Raw genomic sequence first — 22,886 nt, forward strand, 5'->3', positions numbered from 1 at the left:
ACCACAGGTAACACACCAGTAAGTCATGAACTCATTCAGGTTTCTCTAATGTTTATCTTTTTATCTGGTTGGGATAGTGGATAGTTTTAGCTTCTTCAAAAACTAACTTCAAGCATACTACCCATAATACTATAAAGTCATTTAAATGCATCTACATTCACACCAAATGAAGAGGGTTTTCCTTGACTTTTGCTTTTTATCTACAGTCCTGAAGAGCAGTTGCAGCAGATAATTCAATTACTTAGAAGGCACTTCATAAAAAAAAGGCTTGATGTGAATTCTACATAATACCAATACCTTCAGGACTAGGATTTGGTATTATGTAAAACAATCCTGTATTATCCACTCATGGCAACCTCTCAGGGATCAGGGTTTAGCACCCTCCCATGGCACAGACCATAGTCCATCTACTCGTGGAACCACCATACACAGAGAGACACCCTTCACTTATTCTCTCCAGGCTGGTCTCACTACTGTCTTTCCTGCCCCTTCAAACAGCCTGTGGACCACATATTCACCCCACATCTCTCAGTGTATGTTAAGCTACATCACACATGTACCTACAAAGTTGGACACTGCAACTATCGCTTCTGAATGAGTCCTACATACCATTAAAATGAATAAATAACACTTTTAAATGTGTTTTTTTCAACATACAGCATTGATACACATTGTTGAAGTGTTCTGGAAATACAAAGTTCTAAAACACATCAGTTTGAGCAACATTTTTTCCTGAAATCTTGAATAAGCTTTGTCAACTGGTTCAAGAGCTGCTCTTTCTCAAGATTTACTGGTGGGGAGAAACACAAGTTTGTAATTCATCACACAGGTTAAGTATTTGGTTTATAGTTGATAAGAAAAAACACATCTAGCGTTCATATAGCTAACAGGCTGGCAGATCATTATTTCCAAATTTCCTGGTCAAAAACCTGGGGTGCAAAGAACCACACACTCCCACTTCATGCTGAACAAACACCGAAGCACAGATTGCTGCAACAGGCATTTTATATCTATGTGAGCCTCAAAATCAGTTTCTATGGTATAATATACAAGGTTCAAGTAGACAATATGCTACATATTATGAAAGATACCACAGGACATGATTGAATTAGTGCATCATACTGATATGAGTCTCAATATAGTCACACTATGATAACTAAATATTCATCTTTTAAAATAGACTAAATAGCGTTTCCTACATTGTGACTTTCAGTTTTTAGAAATATGATCTGGCAGTTAGAACTTCATCCTAATGCTGCTGCCTTTGTGGAAGCACAAAGGTGCACTTACATGTAAGTACGTGAACAGCTTTTTTCCATCAGTCTTTTTTAAACCTACCCCATACTCTACAAGCATTAGGATGAAGAATAGAGTTTAAATAGAAAAAAACAATATAAGAAATCATTTAAAATAGAATTTAAAAGTTACTGTTTCAATGTAATGATTAAAAAAAATCAAGAGATGCAATACTGGAGATAGATTACCTGTGGGGTTTAGTAGCTCTTGAAAAAATAAAACAGTAATAATACAGAGTAAGAACAAAGAACACCTATATTATGTGAAGCCAAAACTTCATGCCAAATCACAATACAGAATATGGAAAAGTTATCGATTGCGTATATACTTTTATGATTTTCATAAAAACTCTAGATAACAAAAATACTACTAGTCACAGTGCTATCACCTACAAGTCCTTATAAATTTTTACATGACAAGTATCAATGATAAACTTACCTCCAAATTTATATTATTAATACTTCTAAACATACAGATGAAGCTTTCTAAAATGTCACTTCTAACTAAAAAAATTAACCTGTCACATATAGGATCACAAAAAACAAGGAAACCTTCACCTTTGGTCTTTTATACCTGGAGTATAATCACATTCGTTGCAGTCTTGCTTGTCACATACCTCTGCTCCTATGTACAGATAGATTATATTACAGTCTTTTAACTACTTTTCAAGAAAGATTACTTCATGAAGGCATTGTGTAGTATATAAAAACAGATTAACATACACACAGCATATGTGGGTATACTTACAGCTAAACTGATAGGTATTTACATATAGTCTGTGTATCTATATACATACTATATACTTATAAACTTTAAATAAAAGTGTCAGATTTCTAATATCATTATCTATTCAGCCATTATTTTCGCAACTAGTTCCACAAACAAAAGGGTCCCATACATATCTGCATGGACAAAACTCGTACTATGCAGGTTTTCCCCTAGATTTTGTCTGCAAAATAAATTTTAGAGAAAAAAACACAGATGGCCCAAATACAGCACAACATTTTCCACAAGTAATCTGTGTTCCTGTACTCAGCTTAGCAAAACAGTGTGTGAAAATGTTTCCTGTGACAAGTATCACATGATATTCATCTGTGGTATTCACAATGTGATATTTTACTAGAAAAATATCCTTGCATTTAATAAAAAACTTTGCATGTGGTACGTGTTGTAGGCCAGGGAAAGTATTTTTTGTCTATTCCTTTTGTAACAAACATCCATAACTTTTCGTAACTACCCCTGTAAATTAAAGATCTTGGCCTGATTTGTTTTTTCCCCCCACTCAGGTTTTACACTTCAATGTGAAACATTTCCTTGCCTGATCAGGTTTTTTAAATGTATAGAGATTATAGACTTTTTAAGACTATAAAACAACAGTGCTAAAAATATATAATGAAAACCATATTTATTTATTTATTGCATAAGAATATGCTTGGTTTAGGAAATCAAGCAGAGGCTTAGATTTTTCTTGCAATATGCAAGCCACTCTCACCACTACACCACTTAGGTCAATCATAACAAGATTTGGAATATTACATTTTTCTAGTATCAGATGGAAAAATTCTTAAGCTCCAAACATAACAAAAACTGAATGCCTCAAAGCCTAACAGGCATGATGTGAGATAGCAGAAGACTGAACACATTTCACTTGTTTCTACATGATGGGGCCAACTGGGATTTGTTCTAGAATAAAAGCTTTGTGCTCTAAACAGGCCCTAAAGATGAGTCAATATACCAAGACATTAGCTTTTCACTTTCAGAGAGATTTGATTAATGTAAATCTCTGATTAAATCATATTTGTTGTCTCTCATTGGGATGTTTAATCAAGGTGCACAGCACTGATTTTCAAGGGGCTGAATTTATAGATAGTGACAGCTTTGACTATTTACAATTCCCAAAAGCAGGAAAGCACTTTAAGGCTGCTGAGGATTCACACATAGGAAGGATTGGAAATTACCAAGTTTCAGCGTACTGCGCTTTCATACTCTTTCCTCATCAACTCTGATTTACAGCTGCAGAAAGCAACAGAGTAACTCCTAGCAGTAGCTTTGTGTTCTGTCGCAAGGGACAAATGACCAAACACAACAGAAGCATTTCTCTAATGCAGAACACCCTGCATGGTTTAATTTTTTTGAACAAGATTAAATCCCCACAAAAAAAAAAAAATTTAAACAATTATAACTTCGGAAGTCTTCAAAAGCACCAGAAACTGAGGGCCTCCAAAAGGAATTTTTGCTGACTGCTGCATCAGTGGCATGAAGAATAGAAAACTGCAGGAATGAAAGTGCAACCGCTGAAAAGTAGCAACGCGTTTCAGTTGAATCAAGCACATAAAACCAGAGCTGTTTTTCCAGTCTGAAAACTGGGCATGTTCCACAGAGTGCTGAGGAAACAAACGCAGAAATACATGGTGCACATCACATCCCAGGGGACTCAAGAAGGACCAACATACTCAGCACTTCTTTACTGGTCCCACCCCTTTTAATTTCCCCATCATTGCTCTTATGCAAACGCTACACTTGGCTTAATACACTCCATTATGCTTATGCCCATCCACCTGTATTCATGCAACCAAAAGATGACAGCTCATTTTGCCAAATATCTCATGAAGAAAGTATATGCCAGCCACAGACCACTAGTCAAGTCCTTACCCACCTTTCTATTGTTAAAATGATCAAATTACAGTGTCCCAACCTCTGTAACGAATTCTTCCTAATGTCACGAAGGAAAAAGGAGAAAATGCTCTTTATTTCTGCCTTCCACCCCAGAGTCTCATGTTGCTCCCCTTCTGCACTTGCCAATAGGACAGAGCATGCATCTGGGGAGAGTATCAACGCTGTGGCAGTACATACATCAGAGAGAATCATTAAATCAAACTGAAGTTTTCTCTTGTACTTCCAAGTGTGCAGTAACAAGGCCAGGGATGTTCAATTTCCTGGGGCTGCTATCCCTGCAAATATCCTGATCACAGTTTAAAAACAATCCTTCATACCCAAGAAAAACTTTCAGGCAACAAACTAATTTTTTTGGGTGCCATATGTTAGCCCAAGGAAGAAACCTGTTTTATAGTAGCCCTAAAGATGAGGGAAAATTAGTTCAATTCATAGACACCTTCTTATAAGAAAATCAGATTAGATGGTCAAAAGGCTCCTGTTGATCTTAAAAGTCTATTCATCCAGGATAGTAGGAAGCTTCTTAACACCAATATTGACTACTGAATAGTGCCAGAAAGGATGACTAGTAGATTATCACAAATGGAGGTGGATAGTATGACAAAGATGAAAAGAGACAAAGGAAAGAAGAAAGCAGAGTGGTAGAAACAAACAAAAAAAGTACTCCTTTAAAATAGTATATTTAATAAAGGAAGAAATACAATCTTCACCAAAAAGTGTGAGTCATAGCATGGCCAGGCATCTGCCTTAATCCAAGGGGGGAGGAGGAGACACAACTAGTAGGCATTGCTGTAGCTCTCTTTCACTGGTATCTCTTTTGCTGTGTAAACAATTATCTCTCTAAAAGATTTTAAAAGGACCAAAATTTTCTAAATGGCTTATATGTAAGGTCTGTAAGTTCACCAAAACAGTTTGGAAGAAGTTATGAAAATGGGTTTCTGAACAACAGCCAAACCAACTAGCCTGAGAAAATTCCCATACGCATCTCACACCAGTACTTCAGTCAACTACAACATACTAAGTTGAACTACACACAGAGTGGTAAATCTTAGTTCCAGCATTATTAAATGGAAAAAAAAAACCTCACTCACAGTTGACAGTAAATTTTAATTTGGCATCTGAACGTAAAAGTATGTCCAATAATTTATTTTGATCATACAGAGACAATTACATACATGGCCATTACTAGATGCATATTAAATACCTCAAGATCTATAAAAGTTATTGGAAACAGGTTTTTCACCATACTAGTGTACACTTCTTTAGATGAGTACCTTTTAAAACATCTGAATATCCCACAGCGCAGTGTTCAGAAACCAGGTGCCAGGATGCACCTCAGATACATCCTTTTATTCTTGATATAAAACCAGACCATGTAAGACAATCTAGTTAGAATGGAGATTCTGTGTTCAAGCATTTCCAATAAGCAATGAAAGACACGTTTGTTAACCCTCCATACCTAGCAAGGTTGTATTTTTTCCTTCCCCCACCACCACCTTCTGAAGAAAGGAGCTACCTTTCTCAGGTGGAAGGAGCCCAAGTTTCCAAGTGACTCTGCCCCAGTATTGCATTCAAGTAGAGTTCGGGACATTCTCCTCAGAGTGGGGAGGTAGGAGGCAGCCAGCAACAAGGGAAGACTCAATTCATTAAGCCTTTTGCTGAAGTCTATGCAGGTGGATTATTGAAGCTATATTACAAAATACCACCATGACTGTATAACAGCACCTTGTTATGAGCTATTCAGTAAAACACTTTATTGAATAAAAGTACAGCAAAACCAGCTGTAGCAAACTATGCCCTCCAGAGAATCGTGAAACTACCTGCTACTCACATGGTATTTTGTGCAGATGCCACTCATACGCAGGAAATTAAAATGGCTAAGTATGTTCAAACTAATTTTTGGGCAACAAAACTATTGGTTTCAGAACTGCATTAATCAAGAGCAATACAGGAAACACACTGGGTAAAACTACTGAACTAACTACCTGTGAGTTTTGACAACTGGGGAACCTGCTGGGCCACACACACAGTGAGGGAAGGGCTGTGGATAACAATGGATGAGATGCCAACCTTTAGAGTCAGGGGCTTTGCAGACTTCTCACGTACAAGGACAGTGAAGGAACAACACTGCCACCCCCAACCTGATCTCCCGCAGCACCTTAAACACTACACCCTGTAGCAACAAGAAGCCTTTTGCACAACCTACAGAGCCAGTGCTTGGCCCAAACAAAAAAGAATATTAGCTATTTACACAGTGAACACCAAGAGGTATGCAGTTTCAATATAACAGAGACTAAGGCCCAGAGTGAGGACTACCTCGGAATATGTTTATGTACTAGAAACTAGTTCTAAAGTTTGATAAACCTATGAGCCTTATTACAGACTTTTTCCAAAGACTTACACATTGCTGGAAGTTTGTCACAGCTGCTGTTACATGGGCACAAAAGAACTGATTTACTGAGCAGACACTGTAACCCCAACACATGGGAATATACTATTTGATACCTTTCAGAAGTTGAACAAGACAGATGAAGCCACTGTTTCTTCCTGAATGGGCTACACATGACAGACAACCAAAACCAGAGCAAAGGAACAATGTGTATTTAGGAATATGCTTTTATTTTTTATATTGCAGGAAAAATAGGATAACCTTGCATGATCAAAGCTATTTCTTATTCAATAGTAAGAGTAAATGTGACAGAACACGTCAATTTATATTCAAGAATAAATACCAAAAATATTTTGATTTTGTGCAAAAAGCTGTATCAGCCAAAGATGACACAAAGATACATTTAAATTCATCACAAGAGTGTTCAACCCTGAAAGAAAATCATCCTATACAAAGGAAGCTATTATGACCTGAAGGTGGTGTGAGACACTGAACTGAGATCAGACTCCACCATCCATTGTCTCAAAGATTGGTGTGAGAAGCTGAGGTCCACTATGTCAAAGGTGGGTGTGAGAACCTGAGATAAGACTCCACCCACCATCCAATTGTCGGAGAGATGGGTGGGAGGAACTGAGATAAGACTCCATCCACCATCCATTGTCTGAGAGATGGGTGTAAGGAGCCGAGATGGGACTCCAGACTCCACTGTCCATTGTCTGAGAGATGGTTGTGAGGAGCAGAAATGGGACCCCACCATCCATTGTCTGAGAGATAGGTGGGATGAGCTAAGACTCCACCCACAATCCACTGTCTGAGAGATGGTTGTGAGCAGCTGAAATGGGACTTCTCTGACCATTGTCTGAGAGAGGGTTTTGAGGAGCTGAAATGGGACTCCACCATCCACTGCCTGAGAAATGGGTGGGAGGAGTTGAGATAAGACTCCAAGGTCCATTATCTCAAAGACTGATGTGAGGAGTTGCTCTCCATTATCCCAAGGATTGCTACCAGGCATGGGCAGTGGAAGAGCTAGCTGCAAGACCAGCAAAACTGGATGCATGTGACCCACCAGGACTGTGCAGTATGTGACATTAGGAACAGAGGTACTTCCCCTTAACTTATTACAAAAGGGGAAAAAGGTAATTGCTGTGGGGCCACCAACTACTGAAGAGAACTATGGACCCTTGGGACACCACTGGATCCATGGTGTTGACTATGTCTGCACCCTGAATGATTGCTTAATCTCTATCCTTCATTCTGACCTATTATCTTTTTTTATAATAATCTTTTTATATAGTAAATAAAGAGACTGATTGTGGCACTTGACCTCATTTGCATCTTAATTTCACTCTGGGGCTCATGAGGAAAGTATGTCCAACACCAGGTTTTATCCAGTTGGACCTTGACAGGTATTCATAAAGCTGCTTTTAGAAATCACTTTTAAAAGTGCTACATGTCTCCCTAGGGCAGGGGTAAACACTGAAAATAGCAGAACAAAACATTCAAATATGTTCTTGCTTTCTGCCTTCACAGGATTATTATACATGAGCCTTTTGCACAGATCTAAGAAATGTGTTTCTTCAAATGAAAAAACAACAGTATAAAACACAAACATGCTACACGTTAAAGATTCAAGTATCATCACTATAAAGATTTTTAATTGGGTGAAGGTATCAAATATTACATATTCATAAAATTTAAAATGTCATACACCAGACATTTTAGATGGGCAAAACTCACAGGTCAGACATCAAAAAAATGAGCAAATGTTAATACTTAGAACAAACTGGGGGTGGGGAGAATAAAAATATAGGATAATTTTGAGATGAGGCACAAGGTAGTCAGGGGGAAAGGAAGGAACATGTATGTCTGTGGTGCTGCTCTCTGACAGCCTTCAAGCAGAGCAGGACAGGACAAAGTTTGAAGTGGAAGGGCACCACCGCTCTTAAGAGCTCAACCCACCAGACCACACTTCCTTGATGTCTTTGTTACAGCGGAATGTCACTAGCAGGGGATCTCTTCAGAACTGCTAGCAGCAATCCCCACAGCTTTCTCTTCTTGTGGCACTACCCATCATTTGTTCTGCAACTCAGAATCACAAAAGACCAGTGTCAGCAGATCATAAACAATTACTTCAAGAGCTGTAATCCATCTTCTATGAGCAAGCAACACACAGTGGACTTGTACCAACCCCACTGGTGCCAAGGAATGGGTAGGATCTTGGTATTAGTATAATCAAATGATTGGCTTAATAATGGATAAAGACATGAAGCATCAGTTTCAAACTAGCTGCAGTTTACCCTCAAACAGTCAGAATCATATAATTGCATCCCAAACGAAGAATCTGTGGGCCAGAGCAATCAACTTCTAGCCAGGTCCATCATGGCTGGAGGGAAGATCAGCGCTCATCAGCTGGCAATTCTGAAACAAGTCCATTCCTCACTGAGTGCTGAAACACCAGCCAACTCACTGCAGTCAGACTCATGTGGTCTCATTACCTTGATAACCTGCCTTTAGCACTAATGTACTTTAATACAGACAAAAACAGGGCAGGGAGCAATAACTGGAAGCACCAAAGTTTACTTTCAGATTTTTGAAACACTGTGCTTTGGTACTGGTTTCAAATAAATGTTTCCAATATTCCTGAAATTGACACATCTTTATTTTGTCTGATCAAAATACCTATGTGTGTGAAAAAAACAGGAAGTGAAAGGTGGCCTTGAGACACACTAGTTCTGAGTGTGTCCAGCTCTCCTCCAAAGAAAATCTCCCTGATGGTGCCCTGTACAAGCACAGGATTCATGTCCTTTATTAGGCACTTCAGTGAAAAAGACACCAATAATGTTTTGGAGGAAACACAGCCAGAAACACAGTCCAGAATGGAGAAACAGACATCCAAGCTACAAGTCACACACAACAGAGCAGCAGCTTAATTAGATACAACTCAATACTGAATAGTCCCAGAAATGTGAGGGTCCTGCTTTGACAAGCCCAAAAATATTGCTCTGTGTTTTTCCAAACACAGTATCTTGTTTCTTCCACGTCCCACCCCCCCAAGACAAAAGAGAAAGTAAAGCTAAAACAATACTGTAACACCATTAGAAAGAAAACACAATTTTGCAGAAATATGTTTTCATAAAAAATGCCAAAATTAAATGACTGAGCAGCTATAGCATGCTCTTCAAGTTAATTTGGGTAATACACACACTGATAGAAGCTAATCTCAGCTTTTCTAACAACTACAGGCACAGTTCACTTAGTTTTACTTAACTGAAAACAGAAGTGCTTAATCAATTAGTACACTGTAATAAACTAGTTTTATAAGCCACATTTATGACTGGAATACTCTTAGATATGTAATAAATTAAGAAAATATGAGAGTATCTTGACCTTTAGATAAGTCCTGAGGAGGGAAAGGTAACTGTAAGATTTAGCATCACCGATAACTAGAGGATTTTAGATGAAAAACTGTTGTGTGCATATAGGTAGATAAGAAAAAAACGTCCACTGTTCACTCCATGCCACCCAATTGCTTTCAGCTTTTAGATGGATACAACCATAGTTCATTTCTGTACATGTCAAGCAAAGTAGAACATCCTTAACAGAGCAGGAAATGAAGTTTTATTTGTTGCACAAAATAAATCAACAAAAATGTAATGTCTGTTGATGACAATGAAACCACTAACATATGCACTTGGGACTCTGATCTATTCTGTCCACCAGATGCTCCCTCCTTGTGGAAGACTGGTAAAAAGAATTAGAGAGTTCATTGTGGCTTAAGCAGATTTTTCTCATGCTGTTAAGTGTTTTTCTAAAGTTTTACTGCAAAATCCCAATGTTCTTCATGATTGTAAGCAAGTATCTAGGATGAACAGCCTATAGCCCACAGGCCATATGTAGTATGGCAGGACAATTCATCTAGCTTGTTCCCTTTGGCCTCCTCTCCTAAAGAGCCTCAGCTGCACACCAGATGACTGTTCTGGAGCAGGCAGCCTGCTCCCCACGACCATTTTATCTCGGAGGCTTGTAGCCTCTCCCCCATCATATAATGAGCCCATATTTAAATACACGCTGGGAAAAGGGTTGAAGAGCTTCCAGGAAAGATGGCCGCTTCCCACTGCCAGAACAATGCATTTACCCCACAGCCCTGTCACTGTCCACATCTGAGGAACATATGGGAAAGAGGTCTATGAGGAACAGGCTGAATGATTTGTATGGAGTCAGCAGCACACTTGTCTGCCCACTTTCTCAGATCTTCATCAGGCCCTGCTGGGGAAAAACTGCAGGGCAGAAAGCTTAAACACCTGGAATCCAGTAGAAACGTAAAGGCTTCCAGGAGGCAGCAGAACTACACACATACACAACACAGTCCAGATGATACTCACCTACAGAAAGTGTCCCAGAAGCCACAAAATACAACACTCTTCTGCCACTGGGAATAAAAAGCAAACCAAAGAGCAGCCCACCCACCCAAAGGACTGGAACACAACTGCTCCCAACAGCAGACAGCAGGGCAGCACTTACAGGAGACTACTCAGCTCACAGAACCGCATGGAAAACCACTGTGGTTTGTTGGACAGTAGTCCCCTATTATTCACACGATTGTAAAATATCAGCGTTAATAACCTTTAGGCTTAATTCTAAATAATTATACATTAGCGCTGCTGCAGCAGCGCTCATTTGTAAAATATGACAGGCTAACAAGAAAGGGAAAAAAAAAGAAAAAAGAAAAGAAAAATTTAAAAAGGTGCTTTGCTGTCTAATGAAACCAAAACATTTTCAGCTTGAACTGAAAATACTTGCAAATTTCTGCAAATAATTATACAAAATCTTCCAGAAGAATAGCATGCATATAAAATGCTGCAGCAGCTTTTAGCTCATTTGCAATGTGGAAGGCTGAAAAAGAAGGACAACACCCAACAGCATTCAGGGCTCTTTAAACCTTTGTGTTTTGACCAACAGCCCTACTAGACACCAACCAAAGTTGACAGGTGCCTGGGTAAATGAAACCAAATGAGGATCCTCAGTAAGCCAAGGTCACAGCCTCAGGACATGGTTTCTCAGAACCACTAAACAAACATGCCAAAGAGAGGACAGAAGGAAAAAAAAAAAAAAAAGAAGAAAAATCATATACCTCAATAGAGGGATCAAGTTTTTTCTCCAGAGGTAAAGAAAGAAATATTTACAGTTAAAGTTCATGTTTATTTAACAGTTGGAGTTAAATTAGGAAGTTGACTGAGACAATTGGACAGTCCAGAGTATTGCCAACAGCACAGTAGAATTTCCTTGGGGTTCTAAGACCTCTAAAAAGGGTAAGACAGGGATTTTTTTTCTTCAAAGAGCAAGTGCCCATTTAAACGTGAACATTTCCCTGTTCTTTGGAAGAAGTACAGCTCACTGGGATAAGAGTTTATTACTGCCCGTAAAGCGTTAAAATACAATCTACATCAGTTATGCATCAAAATTATTTAGCAGGGACCACTCTAAGTGCAGGTACTATAAGGTAAGTCACAAGCAAAAGGTGAATAAAGGGAATTTTTCTGCTTAAGTTTAATAACTGTATCTAATAAATTATAATTGAATCACACCCTTTCAGAGAAAATACCACTCCTTCCAAAAGGAACAAGCTATAATTTCAGAGTATACTTTGTACATGAAAGAATTAAGTGTATTTTGTCGTTTGGAATTTTAAGATGCTTTTACCAAAGGTGGATAAATTACAGGTTTTTTCCACTACAAAATCTGTAATCATGCCCATTCTGAAATAGTAGGGTTTGCCATAATGAGGAGCTAAAATACATTCCAACAAATTTAACTATGCTTTAATCTATCAACAAATGAGGAAAAACTACTTCCTCTCCAAGGAAATATTTTTAAATGCATTACCTCACCTCATTCCCTGTTAAACCACACCAATCCAAACTCTTCACCTGGCTACATAAAACAAAGCTGGATTGTAGGGTCCTGATTTGATGTCAGCTGGACTGGGACAAATCTGGAATTACTCCAAAGTAAATCAATTGAGGTATTCCAGACCTACGCCAGGGAAAGCTGAATCAGAATCCGACCCTAGACTTCTAGGAATTATGCCAAAGATGATATATAAATCCTTTCACCCTATAGCTTGGAACAAAGACACTGACTATTGGCACTGCATTCCCTCGCCGCAAGTAGTTCAGAAAAAAAGCAAAGTAAAAATCAGTAAAGGTACAAGGATTACTCTTAATCTTTCTACTTTATACACCTGTATCTACACAGCAGAACAGCTTCTCTGTACTTTATAAAAAGAAATACACCACTTACATGTTAGTATTTGCATTTGCCTTAGTAAAGCTATTTTCTAGAATATAAATCAGCAAGGTTGTAGTATCTAGTTTCAACTCCTATATCTACTTGCCCACCTGCAGAATTAAAATAAATACTTTTGTTGGTTTCTACTTTCAGTAATCAAGTGTATCAAAAAAGTTTTTTTCTACCTACTAATCTCTTGACTGTTTTTTTCCAGAAACATACCACATTCAGCTGCCCTAACAGTAATTCCAGTGTATTCATCCTCAAATCCACCACAGCTTTGAGATCTACAGCTTACTCCAAAGTTCTAAAAGGCAAGTTACAATGGTCACCGCTACATGTTTAACTTACTATGCCATTCAATTTCTTGCAAAGATGGTCCATAAAAGAACTCCAGAAGAAAAACTGTTTTGGCTGGTTTGAGGGAAGGAAGAAAATAAGTTGAATATACACTGACTACCATTCAGCTGGGCACAGGTGAGAGTGTCTGTCCACAAAACAGTCAGAAAAGAGCTTTACTCTGCTACCATTGCCTTACGAAAAAGTGGAGTAACAGGGAAATTATGACTACGCAAATCAACTGTGTACTAGGTGCTATGAATGTTTCTTGTCCCAACTGTTCCACTTTACCCTCAAGCAATAATGAAAAGGAGTTGGATAGAAAGCTGCCTTTAACATGCATTTATACACACACACGTACACAGAAAGAACCAGCTTTCTACACCAGTGCAGCACAACAGGTAAATAGGTCTGATGCTTCCTTACTTGTTAAGTATCTAAAGCAGTAAGTAGGAAATAGGGAACTACAGTTTTAACTGAGTAAAAGAAACATCACCTTCCTCTGAAACAAAAACTTCTCCCCTCCACATGGGCAACACTACTGAACTGTCAACTTCTGATATATTTCACAGGTAAAGTGGGAATAACAGAAGTGGGAGATGTATGGATGTGTCAAATAAATGTGTAAGAAGCAGCTCACTAAAATGAAATTGTATGGTAGGACTCATACAGAGATGAGCACAGAAACATGACTACCCATGCAGAAAAGAGAAGCACTTGCTTTTGGTTAAAATAAACAACACATTTTGTTAACAGTGGCATTTAGCATACATTTATAAGTTCTCATGGGCATGACTAAAGAGAAATGTGCATATTTGGGGGTCAAGGAGCTTTACTGGCTGTTGGTGTACATAGTTTGATTCCTTTTTTTTTTTAATAGAACATAAATTGCCACTGGCAAGTTACAGCCAAATACCAGAATCCATTTTAGAGAATGTTATGGAAGCAAAAATAAAAGAGGAAGGAGGGAGAGAAGAGAGGGAGAGAAATGGGTAAAAATGACTATTACTCATTCCCTATTTGGTAACAATAAAATATTCTCAACAATATGCACGTTTCCACAACTAAGACCTGGTGAAACACTTTAGCCAGGACATATTCCCAGCAGGGTTTGCAGCTTCTACACCAACAAATCTCTACCCATAATACACTCCAGTTCCTGGCAAAGTCTTATATATTGACATCTAGCACTTGTTTTCAGAAACAGCAGCATGTATCAAATAAGCTCAGAACACTTCAATTTTCATCAAATACTTATTTTCCACCAACAATAATACTATTGAGAAAAATCATACGAACCTGTTTATGAACATATGTTGATTTAACGCTCAATTTTGAGATTCTGAATTCTCACTGTATTATTTCCCAATCAGCTCAGTTTTGAAAAAGGACATAGTCTGCTTCCTCATTCCCTATGTTGAGCTGAAACTGCAAAGTGCATTGACACAGCACTGAAAAGACAGACATCCTGTCCTGAATAATCTCTAGTCCCAGAAAACAACTGCAGCCCAGAAAGCCAAAAGTATCTCTGGCTGAATCAAACCAGCAGGTCGAAGGAGGTGATCCTGCCCCTCTACGTCTGTGAGACCCCAGTTGGAGCACTGTGTAAAATTCTGGTGACCCAAACATAAGAAGGACATGGAGCTGTTGGAACAACTCCAGAGAAGGGCCAGGAGGATGATCAGAGAAAGCTGGGGCTGTTCAGCCTGGAGAAGAGAATCTGTGTGATGACCTCACAGCAGCCTTCCAGTATCTGAAGGGGGCTTACAAGGATGCTGGAGAGGAACTCTTCATTAGGGACTGTAGTGACAGGACAAGGGGTAACAGGTTAAAACTTAAGCAGGCAAAATTCAGGTTGATATAAAGAAGTTCTTTAGTGTCAGGGTGATGAGGCACTGGAACAGGTTGCCCAAGGAAGTTGTGAATGCTTCATCCCTGGCAGTGACCAAGGCCAGGTTGGATGGAGTCTTAGGTGAACTGGTTTAGTGTGCAGTGTCCCTGCCTGTGGCAGGGGGGTTGGAACTAGATGATCTTAAGGCCTTTCCAACCCTAACTATTCTATGATATGAGCTATGTCATTCGGTCTGGGGTACGTTCTACCCATCCAGAAAATTACTAACAGAATTTCCATACTCACATTCTCCAGTCGTGGACACCAGAATGACTCAAGTATTGTCAGATTTTAAACTTTGCTACTGAAAGTAAGCTTTTTTGGGATATCTGAAGCTGAAACAAATGAATTATCATTTCTTGCCTTATAGGTTAAAACAGATTCAGTCAAACTGCTATGCTTTCTGTGTAGCTGTGATTCCAGGGTGCCTTCCATAGACAACATCTCAGTCATGAAATAAATCTCAAAATTATTGAACATGTTCATCATAATTTACAATTCTTAATCCCACTCACCTTCTATGAAAGGTAAGATTTTTGGATGATTATTGGTCTATAAAACTTAGAAACAACTCGGCCTTAATGGATCCAAGTGACAATACCCTGGTCCTTTCCTTTTGTGCTTGAATAACAAACAAAATTTTCAACCCTTGATGGAGTTGCAAGTGAAGATGCTAGTGGATTTTTAATGGTTTCTGATTTATATTAGTGACATGTGTCCAATGCATTCAGCTTAATAGCCTGTAAACACTAGGAGACAATGGGCAATTAAATGTTTGCATCTTTCCTTTCCTATTTGGAGGCAGCAGGTTCCAGCAAAAGAGCAGGATGATGTCCTGCATAAGGCCAACTAACTTTAAAATGCATGCTCCAAACGTTCCTTCTGCTAAACTCACAGTTTCTATCAGATTTATGATGTTAAGTGCCTATTTTTGTAAATATGCTAGGATTCTATAGCAAGACAGAGACGACCCTAGAAGAGCTCTCTTGAAAATGCACATATACTGCAAACATCCTGTTAAAAATCAAACTTTACCTGCTAAACGAAGAAAATTGGAGCTGCAGCCTCTGCAGCTGCAGGGCTGCTTAACAGCCTACAGGAAGGTCATATATTAAAAGTGAGGTGCACAGCTAGCACCACACAAGCACCTGAAAAAGAGCTCAGTCTCCAAACCTGGGACATTGATTTGGGAGTTAAAATGAAGTTTACGTGTAGTTAGATGCATAAAGAATTAAAATATTAACATATATAACCCATATTTATACAAAAGTAAATATAACCATATCCAGGGTTGCATCAAAAGGAGCGTGACCAGCAGGTCGAAGGAGGTGGTCCTGCTCCCCTACTCTGCTCTCGTGAGACCTCACTTGGAGTACTGTGTCCAGTTCTGGTGTCCTCAGCATAAAAAGGACATGAAACTGTTGGAACAAGTCCAGAGAAGGGCCACGAGGATGATCAGGGACTGGAGCACCTCCTGTATGAAGACAGGTGGAGAAAGTTAGGGCTGTTCAGCCTGGAGAAGAGAAGGCTGCGTGGAGACCTCATAGCAGCCTTCCAGTATCTGAAGGGGGCCTATAGGGATGCTGGGGAGGGACTCTTCATTAGGGACTGTAGTGATAGGACAAGGGGTAACGGGTTAAAACTTAAACAGGGGAAGTTTAGACTGGATATAAGGAAGAAGTTCTTTAGTGTCAGGGTGGTGAGGCACTGGAATGGGTTGCCCAGCGAAGCTGTGAATGCTCCACCCCTGGCAGTGTTCAAGGCCAGGTTGGACAGAGCCTTGGGTGACATGGTTTAGTGTGTGGTGTCCCTGCCCATGGCAGGGGGTTTGGAACTAGATGATCCTAAGGTCCTTTCCAACCCTAACTATTCTATGATTCTGTCCTTAATTTTAAAGGACAAGCAGACTAATTTTTTGAGGGTAATGGGTTGTTTAAAACTTCAGAAGTGTTCTTTCCTCTTTGCGTAGGCCACATTTCCTAACACACAACAGACATCTTAAAAAGGCAATTAGTCAAAGCCAATATACCTTAATAGTACTAAAAACCAAATAATCTTTAATTCTGAAGATTTAAATTTTAGAAAACAAAAAATGCAATTTAGAACAGATGACAGGAAACCTAGTCCATACGTCTATCAAACCAACTGTATGAGTATATCAAAAGATATAAAGCACCACAAATCACAAGGCACCTACGGAATTTGAGGTCTTGAACTTCAAAACCCCAGCAGTTGACATTTTTACTTCCGGAAGAAACTTGTTTTTAAACAGTGGTCCTCCACCAGTATAGCAACTTAAGATAATCTATACATGTCAAATTAGCTTTAGAGTACTAGCACTGCATTGCGAAGACTGTCTTTTGATCATTTCTGGAAACTGAAGCAAACTATCAGTTTAGAAAGAGCCAATTCAGAGAAGAGAGGCAGCAATAAAAACAGGATTTTTAGAGCTATACTTCCAAAATGTGAAAAGCAGAAATATTTTGCTCTCTACCAGCACTTGAGTCAGATTCCCACAGCACACATGAGCACAAAACAAAGAGTGGCACCACTTATGAGGTGTCTATGGACAGTAATGAGACTATACTTTGATGTCTGTCAATATGAAGGACATCAGGACTTCACTTGTTCATGCCTAAGAAAGAAATTTCATGATGACAGTCTGAAGTGCAGCTGCACTGCTTAGTTGTGCCAGTATCCATTACCTTCCTTGTTAATCACTGCATCCTCACCTGCCTAAAATTCTTCCAATTAACTCTGAAGTTTTCTTGACAAGTGATCTCATACCAGAAGGTTCTGCTCTATACACAGACTTCCAGACACTGCTGGAAGTAGGATATGAATATTAATTTGCCATCTCCTGTCCATGCCAAATACATAAATATCAAGTGCTGGTACTTGCCTGCAAAACAGGACCTGCTTGACTACCACAGTTAGTTTTCTTCTAGTTTAAGAGAAATTACATTCTGAGGGAGCAAGTACAGACTGTTTGCAGAACATTTGCCACTAAAATCATTATAAAAATTGAGAGTGATAAAAATCTATCATTCTGGAAGCTTAGATTCTGCTTTCTTACCTTTTTCCTCAACCCCTGGATACGAGGAACATACACTTTTACTAGTCTCGGAAGATGCTAGGGGGTGTGTTTTCATAAAGGAGAAGAGAGGAAAATAAAAGAAGTGGTGTTTGCACCATGTCAGTTAAGTAGATGTTTTGTGAGATTACTAATGGCACAGACAAGCTAACTATAAAGAGCAGAGAAGTAGGCACTAAGTGTGGGTTAGAGAGATTTTATGAACCAAGTCAGACAGTACAACATCTGAAAAGACCCACAGCTGGTCTAGTAGGATTCACCATGCCCCTAATCTGAGACTACACCATGGCTGGTGATCACAGAACATTGATTCTATTAAAAACTTGCACAAGGCAATTGCTCTTATTAATTTCAGTTAACTGCTGGAGCACATTACCATGCTCCTAGAATACATTTTCCTTCAAGTTTCATCCAAGAGGGATCCAGCTCATTAGTTCCAAGACCAACCCACGACAGAGGCCAAAGCACAGTAAAACCAGACAGCCGGATTTTTTCAAAAGCACAAATTTTATCTGAACTACAGCATGAAGAGGTACACAGGTAAGGTCTTGTTCAGAAAGCAACAGGCAAGCTGAGAAAAGGCAACATTTACTCACTAGATACTACTGCTCCAACTGCTACAGGCACTGAAGGGAAAACTGTAACTCTACACATAGCTCCCGGCAGCTTCCTTATCTTGCAACACCAGCACTAGCACAGAGCCATACCCTTGCCTTGTATTCTGTTCATTACACTTGCAATTTGCAAAGTGCATCCATTTGAACATAAAAAAAACACAAACAAACAAACCCACAACCTATTAAAAATCATTGCTATTATACAATCTCAATGCATTTTGAGATAACAACCAGGCTGATTTTAGAATCATAGAACATTTAGGTTGGAAAGGACCTTTAAGATCATCTAGTCCAACCACTAATAGTTTTGACAATATCCTTCTTGAACTGCATTCAAAAATCCAACCTCCTTAGCAAGAATATAGCCCAAACTATATTTTTGACTGCTTTTCTGTTCCTGAACCCGGTTCCACAGAAAATATGCCTGACATAGTGTACTTGGCCTCTCTTTTTAGAGATGTATAATGTTGACATTTGCAGGCCTAAGTATTTCAAGGACTGAAACTATCAAGTTTTAAATCTTTCTAACAAGCATTTAATTTTCAGCCAGTTGGAAACTGCTTAGAAGACAAGCTGGCAGAAAGAAAGGAAAACATATCTTGTTTCCATCTTCCATGTACATGTGTACTGTCATGATAAACCGGGGGAATGTTACAACAACCACAAAGTTCAGTCGCAGCGGGCACTCCTACATTCCCTGTCGTGCCTGGTCATCTACAGTTTGTGTGGTCAGAAAAGCACCCGAAATTACTAAAATGTAACAGGGACTTAGGTAAGCAAGCCAGCTATTCAGGTTGAGGCAATGCTATGGCAGTGGACTGACTTGTACAGCTAGAGTATTAAGAAACGTGCTCACAGGCATCTGAACAAATTCACAGCAAAGGCAATTTCTTCTTTTGGCAGCAGAATTACTGCAATTTACAATGTCATATACCTTGCTTTTAAAGTCTTTTCATATGAACGTGCTTAGAAGAAAAAAATAGAGGTAAATTACATGGTCACTCTTGCTTGCCCAGTTAGAACATATGAATATTAATCCATCTGTAAGCAAAGCTGTTCAGTGTCTCCTCTTCAGCCACTCACATGAAAACACTGGATATTCAAAAACAAGTGTGTGAACCAAATGCTCTGAGCCCTCTTCTAGCAGGTGCACTTACTGCTGCCTCTACTGAAAGAGTAAGTTTACTAAATATTTTTGCAAGAGATTTGTAGGACATGGTATTTCTCCCTTAGAAAGATAATATCCTTGAAAGAAAATCTCCTACCTAAAACACATGTTTTCTATGAACAGTTTGATGTGAGAAGAACTCTTCAGACTAGAGTTCTTGACAGAAAATGGCATAAAATCCAACCAAAGGCTCTGCCAAAACTTCCTAAACCTTTGGAAAAGATTCAACTACTTAAAGTCCAATTTACATATAGGATTTTTTCCATTTAAAATAATATGCAAAACTGTTCTTATTACTTACATACACTTATTTGTATGCACACACACAGAAAATGGATGAAATCCCCTTTGCTATATTAAGCTATTAAAACACAAATAAAAGCAACATGAGCTGGCTGCTACATGATGAATTTTGTATTAACTTCATCATTAACCTGAGATCATAACTCAACACTAGTGATCACATAGTTTGCTTCGTGTAGGACAGCTCTCGATACAACCTTCACCTTAAATTTCACATACAAGTATTAAAACTCAGTATCAGATTTACTGAATTAAAGATAACACTATGGAAATAAGTAATGAAAATATTTCACAAATGAAGACCTTGATCTTCTACATCAGCAGATGAAAAGTAGAATGGTGGGCTGCTACAAACTCAGAGTTGGTCCTCTGACTTCAAGTTTATTTTTGCTGTCACTGAACAGCATACATATATACTCAAAAGGGATAAAGAGCACTGCTTGTCCATACAGCCACATTCAACCAAACTTTTACAACCCAGGTGAGAAGGAGAAAAACAGCAAAGCACTGCCTCAGACCTAGAGCTAGCTTTACCACCTAAACCAAAAACTTCATATAACTATACCTTCAAATACAAGCTTTCTGTCTGTACTTTCAAAGTCCTTCATAACCTGTCCTGCATACCCTATCTACCATCTTAATCATTTCCCAGTTACGATCAATTTCTACTTTTAGCATTCTTTGATGGCAGTCTCTACTGACTGTCAGATAAGAATATGTCTGCTATTCTGACAGTCATGATGACTGTGAGCTGTTTTCCACTGTTTCCACAAAGATATTACACTCCGTCAAAACTTTCTTTGTAGTATCTTATAAAAAGAACAGTGCTTAATTGTCTGTATGCTGATCCAAACAACTATTCGGCTTCCCTGTGCCCATGAGCACTTGTATCTAACAGTTTTCCACGATTCCATAATTAGTTATCCTTGGGGTAGGGAAAGTTTCCATTTTCATATGCATCAGCATACTCCTGATGCGCTTTGTCCTGATTAAAGACAAGGACACAGAAGTGAAGCAGTAACACAGATAAAAAATTTCTCCTTGAATCTCCTGATTTGCATCAGTTCCAAAACTAAAACCAACAGAATTCAAGGTTGAACACAGAGAAGATTAGTCTTGTCATTAGTTATAATATCAGGAAGGTGAACAAAACACACACTGGCTTATCTTGGTCAATCTGCACCATATGAATTTAAAGGGGAAAAGCAATAACCTTTGAAAGGCTCAAACTTTGAAATTCACTGACAGTATCACTAATTCTACACCATGGATTTTGTATATCACTGGGCGAACTTATCAGTTATACAACATTTCTCCTTAGAAAAGGAGACTATTAGCATAAAACTAGAAGTTGAGCTATTACTGTCTGCTCCAAACTTTCATTCCAGGTAAGGAGATGCTGCAGTAGCATAAACAACAAAAAACCAACCAACCAACCTAGCACTGAAACTGAACTATGACACAGCATCAGAGTAAAAGCACAGATGTACAAAAGCATTCCCCAGGGGGCTGAAGCTCCTCAAAAACATACAAAAGGAGAGAGGTTTTTTTGCTTACAAAAAACTGTAGGGTCCACTTGACAATAGCTTCTAACAACACTGTGTATTTGAATCCCCACAGATCTTCAAAATCAATAACCTTTGAAATAGCCCCTTTCCAAAGAATACATATCACACTAAATTGAGGTCAGAAACTTTATTTTTTGCTCAGGTGAAATTATGCATGTGCTTATTAGAAGTTTGACCTCAGGAAGGAAACACGGGATCAAGACAATCAATTTTTGAGAACTAAACTTTCTTGCTAATTACACTCTTCACTGATATGAAGTTCTTGGCAGAACAGCTCCAGTTGGTGCTAAATCCACTGAAAGTTCATTTTACTACTATGTTCCACAGATACATTTTATTTCACTCAGGTTTTTTATTCACTGATTGCAAACATTTTTGTGACAACTGGCTTTGGCCAAGCACATTGTCACACTCAAGTTAGAATACAAGAATCTGTCTAAACATTTTCTTTTCATAAAAAAGCTTTCAAATAGTAATTTAAGAAATAAAATTAAAGCTGTCAACTTTTAAAAACATATCCTCAGAAAACAGCATAAAACTGTTTTCATTTACATTCTTGTTAGTCAAAGATAATCCTCCCATGGCACAGACTCAAATTTTAGCCTCCTGAATGCACATACCACTGAATAATTTGTTCAAATGTCAGTCGCAATTTTCAAAAATCCCTTCTTGCCTCTGAATCTTAAACATCTGTAACAAATACTTGTTTTGAGAGTGCTTTACATTTGTGACACTTGACCTTTTACTGTATGCACCACAAAATTTAAGTTTCAAATACCATGCAAGCAGGAAATCTGATCATTCCAGCAGTAGCCATCTGCGTGGTCCAGTATCAAATATTAGTTCTGGGTTGCACAAAGTCATAGGCTACAGATCTTCTTCTGCAGCTTCTATAATTAGTTGCAATTTGCTGCTTCTAAAACATTTCTTATGGAACATCTGGCCTCAAAATCTTACCTACCATTAGAAAAGTACTTAGCATTTGGCTGTTGTTGTGCATACATGTGTGTATGTGCACGCATGCACACGGAGTGAACTACAGGATGCAAGTATATGCTTTGTGGGTGGCACACATAGGTTTAGAGATTTCTATTCCAGCAACAAAATCCTTTTAGCTCTGTAACAGTAAAAGAATATTACAAGAAATATTAAACATAATGGAAACGTGTTTTCAAATGTTTCTGATGGCTTATGTCTAATTATTGATGTTAAATGTTAACAGCTCATCAAGCACCCTACCAAACACTTGAGAGCTTTGCA

The 22,886-nt window shown here is 38.6% G+C and overlaps 1 protein-coding gene across 8 annotated transcripts in view; it reads right to left on the minus strand.

Moving 5' to 3' along the window:
* VPS13B (vacuolar protein sorting 13 homolog B) overlaps positions 1–22,886 on the minus strand; it is a 439,567-nt gene that overhangs the window by 407,394 nt on the left and 9,287 nt on the right. For 2 of the 8 annotated variants that reach the window (XM_062627318.1, XM_062627317.1), the window contains exon 1: positions 17,582–18,559. The exons of the other annotated variants lie outside the window; for them this stretch is intronic. The gene's annotated coding sequence lies outside the window, so the exon portion shown is untranslated. Of the gene's footprint in view, positions 1–17,581; positions 18,560–22,886 lie in introns of those variants that run through there. 8 annotated transcript variants of the gene reach the window in all.

The sequence above is a fragment of the Pezoporus occidentalis genome, unplaced genomic scaffold (assembly GCF_034315485.1).
Source record: "Pezoporus occidentalis ecotype Australia unplaced genomic scaffold, CSIRO_AGI_Poc_V1 ctg3, whole genome shotgun sequence".
Taxonomy (NCBI): Eukaryota; Metazoa; Chordata; class Aves; order Psittaciformes; family Psittacidae; genus Pezoporus; species Pezoporus occidentalis.